Here is a 6,040-nt window from a genome sequence, read left to right on the forward strand (position 1 = left end):
CACCGCCCGAACGTGCCTCAAATGCTCCTCCCAGGTGTCTGAATAAATCGCGAGCTCATCTATGTAGGCGCATGCGTACTCGCGGTGCGGTGCTAGTACCTGGTTTATGACCTTCTGAAATGCCGAACTCGCATTTCGAAGGCCGAAGGGCATGACCTTCCATGCGTACTGCCCCACTGGCGTGACGAATGCCGTGAGGGCCTGTGCCTGCTCGTCAAGGGATATTTGCCAATAGCCTCTCAGTATGTCTATTAGGCTGATGAAGTTGGCCTTCGCTACTCGGAACAGCAGCTCGGACGGTAGGCTCATCGGGAAGGCGTCCTGCTCGGTTATCGCATTCAACTTCCGATAATAGCAGCACAGGCGCAGCCCCCCAACCTTTTTAGCGACGCAAACGACTGGGTGAGCATGAAGACTCTCAACGGGATATATTAGTCCCCACTCCAGGAGCTCATCTACTTGCCTCTCCACTTCCTTCCGATACGCCATCGGAACCTTGTACGCATGGCCAGCCCGTGGCTGAGCACCCTCCTTTAGCACGATTTTGTGCGCTCCTAGCGTGCATTTGCCGGGCCTACTGCTGAAAACCTGGCCATTCTCCTCGATCAGTGCCTCTAGTTCTCGGCGCTGCGCTTCGTTCAAATGTTCGAGACGAGCACCCGGCGGCAGCGCGTCGCCTGGCACTGAGCGCATGGGGAACGTGGGCACGTCGCCGAACTCCGCGTCGCCCTCGAATATCACCCCTACTACATTCACCGGTGCGTGGTATGTTCTGAGCTTGTTTGCGTGGACAGTCCGACATGAGCCATTGTCGAGTTTGATCAGATAACTGTACGGGCGCGTCTTCCGCATTACCGTCACGGGCCCCGTCCACTTGGACATCAACTTTCCCTCGCCATCCCTTTCAAGCAACAACACCTGCTACCCATCTGTGAAATGTTTATTGACAGCGCGCAAGTTGTATAGTCCAGTGTACCTGCGTTGCGCTACCGTGCTGTTGTTACTAACCTTTGCGTTTGCCTCGGCCAGCTTCTCGCGCAAAGCTGACAGGTACACTGCCGCCGGCGTTGCCAAAGAATCTGGTACCGTCCAGTCTCCCGTCCAAGTTTTTTGGAGAATGGATAGCGGTCCGGTCGGTATTCTGCCATACATTAACTCAAACGGCGACTGCCCGGTCGTCTCATTAGGGACCCCTCTGTAAGCCCGGAGCTAGAATGGCACAAGCCTATCCCAGTCACGTCCGTGCTCCTGAATAATCTGGAATAGCATGGATTTGAATGTTCCATTCCAGCGCTCAACCAGACCATTGCTTTGAGGGTGGTCCGGCGTGAAGAACCTCGGAGAGGCGCCCAATTTCCTGAGAAGCTCTTGTGTAAGCTTTGCGGTAAAATTTGCGCCCTGGTCACAGCACACTGTTTCAGGGGCTCCCAGGCGCGAATATTTGCAAAAGAGCGTCACACGTGGCCTTAGCGGTCAGCGCTTTTAAGCACACGACTTGGGCCAACGCGTGTTCATGTCCACTACACAAAGTGCATAGCGGTGCCCTTGAGCTGACGGTGGTTCTATCGGTCCTATGCAGTCGATGTTCACCACTTGGAATGCGGCCTCTGGTCTAGCGATCGGTGCGATCGGCACTCGATCTGCTGTGCGTGCACGCGACTTCACCTGACATGAGTGGCATGAGCGGCAGTACTGCTTCACGTCGCGTGTGACCCCGGGCCAGAAGAATGAAGCCTTTATCCGCTGAAGCGTTTTCCGCTCGCCGAGATGACCTGCCCACACTGAGTTGTGCGTCCGCCCCCCATGTCTGGCTTTTCCGCGGTTTGCCTTTTCGGGCAAAATATTGCGATGTGCCCATGCCCGTGGCAATGGAAACACAGTCCACGTCCCCGGGGCCGCGTGTTGTTTGGTCGGGACTGGGTTCCGTCGCGCTGTGTTACCTCGACTGCCTCGTTCGTCACCATCGCCGCGCTCGCTGCTTTCCCGACCTTATATCTTCGGCTTTCGTCGTAGTTTTCTGCCAGCGTGACAATCTCACTAGGTTTTAGGAACCCTGGCTTATCATTTAGAGCAACGTGCGTTCTCGCCTCTGCACTGAGGGCTTCCCTTAGTCGGTCCGCGACAGCTAGCAGTTTGAACTCCTCTAGCGAAGTTACCTGACAGCTGTTTAAGTAGCATTCCAGGTAGTTCTGCCGGCGTACCGCAAACTGCTCCCACGTCTCATTTGGGTTTTTGCTCGCGGATGAGTAAAGACGCTTGTATTCGGCGGCAGTGAGCCTCAAGCCGTCTAACACTTTAGCTTTCAGGAGTGCGTACTCGCTCCTTTCCTCGGCGGACAACCGCGTGAGCAGCATGCGTGCCCTCTCGCTTAGGTGTGGCAAAACTAGTCCAGCCCACCACTGGGTTGGAGCTTCGTATGACCCCAACGTGGCCTGTACGTCCTCGAACCATCCCGGCACCAGGGCTTCTTGAAGCGGCATCGGCGTGAGGACGCCTTTCATAAGGTTAGCAAATTTCAACCTTCTGTCCTCGTCCATTCTTCCCCTCGATCCCGCGCTCTCACCAAGCCCACCTGCTGTTCCGCTCTGCCTAAGATTCAGCCTTGTATTTTCCAAAGCCAACCGCTCCTTTTCCACAGCTAGTTCAGCAATTCGTAATTGCACTTGCAACTCGGTCATTTGTTGCACCGGTGCGCTAGCTGTCAGAGGGTACGTCGGACTTGGCTCTCCTTCTCCCCTGCTCACCCTCTCCTGCTTCGCACCTGGGATGGTCATGTGATCGCGGATGCACTGGTGCAAACGCAGGCATGAACACTGCGACACCAAGGAAGCTTTCCTCTTGAAGGGAAAAATCCGGTGTCTTTGATTCTCCTCCAGTCGCAGGATCGAAGTAGAACTCAGCGGTGACAAACAATGCGGGCAGTGCGTGAATATGTGATTAACAGATGGAATTGAGTCGCCACTCTGAAATTTTTTACGCTTATGAAGCGTGTGCCGATGATTTTTTGCATGCTTGCTCTAAGCGTGGTGTGTTCTCACACTTAAAAATCGCGCTTCCTAAGTACGACTCACGGGATGCTTAACGCTTGCCAAGCGTGAGTGAATGCCGTTTTTTTGCACGCTTGCTTTAGGCGTGATGCGCTTTCGGCGCCCACGCTCGTCATCCGTGACATGGCGATCTACCTCTTGCACCCATGCGCAAACAACACTGCGCTGGGAGAACGTAACAAAAGATAGCTAGCTTTTTTAGAAGTTCGGAGTGTGGTTTATAGTGCAAGTAGTATGCAGAAAATTAATACATTCTATCATTAATTCATTGGCTACTCTTACCATTTTGTACCATTTTTCATGTATGTATGTATGTATGTATGTATGTATGTATGTATGTATGTATGTATGTATGTATGTATGTATGTATGTATGTATGTATGTATGTATGTATGTATGTATGTATGTATGTATGTATGTATGTATGTATGTATGTATGTATGTATGTATGTATGTATGTATGTATGTATGTATGTATGTATGTATGTATGTATGTATGTATGTATGTATGTATGTATGTATGTATGTACGCGTGCGTGCGTGTGTGCGTGTGTGCGTGTGTGTGTGTGGGGGGGGGGGTTTACCGTCCCAAAGCAACACGGCCTATGCTTTTAAATTTCGACCGCATGGGTTTCTTTGACGTGCACTGACATTGTACATCACACAGGCATGCAGCATTTCGCCTCCAACGAAATACAACCGCAGTGGCAGGGATCAATCCCGCGTGTTTCGGGTTAGCAGCCAAGCACCATAGCCACTCAGCCACAGCAGTTACTCATTGAAGTTCTATTCTAGGAGAGCTTTATACAGGAGGTGAGCACAGGGTCGGCCGTCGAGTTGTCGCTCATATGTTTTGGTGTATCCTATAACGTAAGGCGAGGATAATTTTATACAACTGATATATTCCAATCGCCCTTGCTCTGAAAAACCGAAGAGCCTGTTTCGGCGCACGATTTGGATTCAGATTCCGAGTTCTGACTGTACCGTGACGGTATGGATCATATAGACACTTTAAAAAACAAAACAAAATTTATTGGCCCAGGGCATCAATGATGGGCTAAGGTGTGATGAATGATGTAGTAGAGATTAAATGAATGGTAAAAAGGTTAGCTGATTTGATGAAGTCCAGTAGAGAACGATGGTACGGTCCCTGCGTCCAGGCAATGTATGAAGCAGGGTTGCTTGGTGAAAGACCTGTTACCATCAGGTGCCGGATCCTTGTAGGCTTGAGAGCTGGGCAGTCCCACAGTAAGTGATGAATGTCGGCCTCAGTGTCCTCGTGTTTACATATTGGACACCCTGGCCGAGGAAACAATTCTCGGTACTGAGGCCACTTCCGAGTGATGGCTGGTGTGAGGGCAACCCCGACCCGGATCCTCCTAAGCGCAACCTCCTCTGCACGGGTAAGACCGCGGGGGAGGGTTACCGCACACGGAGGGATGAGAGCACGTGTGCGGCGCCGGAGGAGTTCCTTTCTGGATGAAAGGAGGGTAAAATTGACCAAATGAAGGAGCCGAGGCAGTGATGAGTTTGAATTCGCAAGGCGAGTCGCTAAATCTGCCTGGCTTTGATAGGTCAGCAGATCCCGTGGGACCCACTCAATACGTACTGGCTGCGGGTTGCGTGCCGCGAGCCGGTGGATGTCCTGACAGATCGTGGGACAGCGGCTAACACGTCGTAGCAACCGGAGAACTTGAAAGGCGTCAGTGCGGATGACAACGCGGGCCGCAGGGAGCATAGTTATGTCAGCCACAGAGCAGAGTGCTTCTTGAACTGCAACGAGCTCAGCACAAAAGGACGAAGGGGGTTCCGTATGCTGAAACAAAGAGGTTTGATTCAGGGCAGGTCTGCACGGACAGTAGATAGCTGTTGTTGCTTTGCAGTCTTGTATGCTTGCGTCTACGTAGACAACAATGGATCCTTCAGGCAAGCAAGCATCTTGTTCCTCAAATTTCTGGCCAAGCAACGATGCCGAATGAGCAGATGTTGACCGGTGATTATCTGTTGGCTTGTTGTCGCTGAGCTGTACAAACTTCCATGGGGGAAGAACTGGCGTTGGCGACTGAAGAATTTATTTATTTATTTATTTATTTATTTATTTATTTATTTATTTATTTATTTATTTATTTATTTATTTATTTATTTATTTATTTATTTATTTATTTATTTTACCTTCAGGGCAAAGCATTACAGAGGGGAGTGGGCAATACATAATAACACTGAAAATACAAACAACAGCAGAGAACAATAAATTATCACAACATTGATAAGTTATAACAAGTGATCAACACAATATATCATTCAATAGAAGCGGTAACAGCAGACCTAAGCAATACAGGGTCAGGAATTGTGGCAACTGAGGAAGAGAGGTGGTTCCAGTCATATGACAAGCGAGGAATAAAAGAATCCGAGAATGTTTTAGTTTTGCATATAGAAATGCCTACCTTATGTATGTGATCTGTGCGGCGTGAAATATATGAAGGGAGAAAAGTAACGCGTAGCGAATAGACTCATGATGAAATATTTTGTGAAAAAGGCACAGGCGTGCAATTTTGCGTCGTGATGCAAGTGAAGATAGGCCTAGGGTAGTTTTCATATAGGTTACGCTGGATGTACGCCGAAAGTCAGAGAGAATAAACCGCACTGATTTGTGTTGTACCATCTCCAGTAGGTCGCTCAAATTCTTAACACCAGGGTCCCACATTGAAGCATATTCTAGTTGTGAACGTTCGAGTGTCGTATAGAGTAGAAGTTCGATGTTAGTTGGGGCTGCGTGAAAGTTACGTCTCAGATATCCGAGCATGCGATTAGCTTTGTTAGTGATGTGCTCAATGTGCTCATGCCAGCTAAGGTCAGACGTAATCTGAATTCCGAGGTACTTATATCTTGTAACTGGATCAAAGCAACACATCATTAAGAGTATATACGGGCGATTCACTATTAACGCGAGAAATGCGCATTAGTTTGCAATTTTCAGCATTTAAAGTCATATT

The sequence above is a fragment of the Amblyomma americanum genome, chromosome 3 (genome assembly GCF_052857255.1).
Source record: "Amblyomma americanum isolate KBUSLIRL-KWMA chromosome 3, ASM5285725v1, whole genome shotgun sequence".
NCBI classification, from domain to species: domain Eukaryota; kingdom Metazoa; phylum Arthropoda; class Arachnida; order Ixodida; family Ixodidae; genus Amblyomma; species Amblyomma americanum.